The sequence below is a fragment of the Penaeus monodon genome, chromosome 32 (genome assembly GCF_015228065.2).
Source record: "Penaeus monodon isolate SGIC_2016 chromosome 32, NSTDA_Pmon_1, whole genome shotgun sequence".
NCBI classification, from domain to species: Eukaryota; Metazoa; Arthropoda; class Malacostraca; order Decapoda; family Penaeidae; genus Penaeus; species Penaeus monodon.
In genome coordinates, this window is record NC_051417.1 from 17,983,779 (window position 1) to 17,984,024 (window position 246).

A 246-nucleotide genomic window follows, 5' to 3' on the forward strand; every position below is an offset into this window, starting at 1 on the left:
CATGCACATATGCATATGTATATGAATAGATAGATAAAACGATATAGGCGTGGAGGGAACTTGACGCCCTCTTAAGTATGCAATATAACACTAATATTTGTTGAGTTTGCGGTCATGGTATAGCTCTGGGCATTTTTTTCCTTTTCGTTTTTCATAACGTCATTATTTTTAATTCAGTACGTCAGAAAGACTGAATGCAGGCTGATGAAATACATTACCAGTGTTGACAATGAACTGGTATTTGAA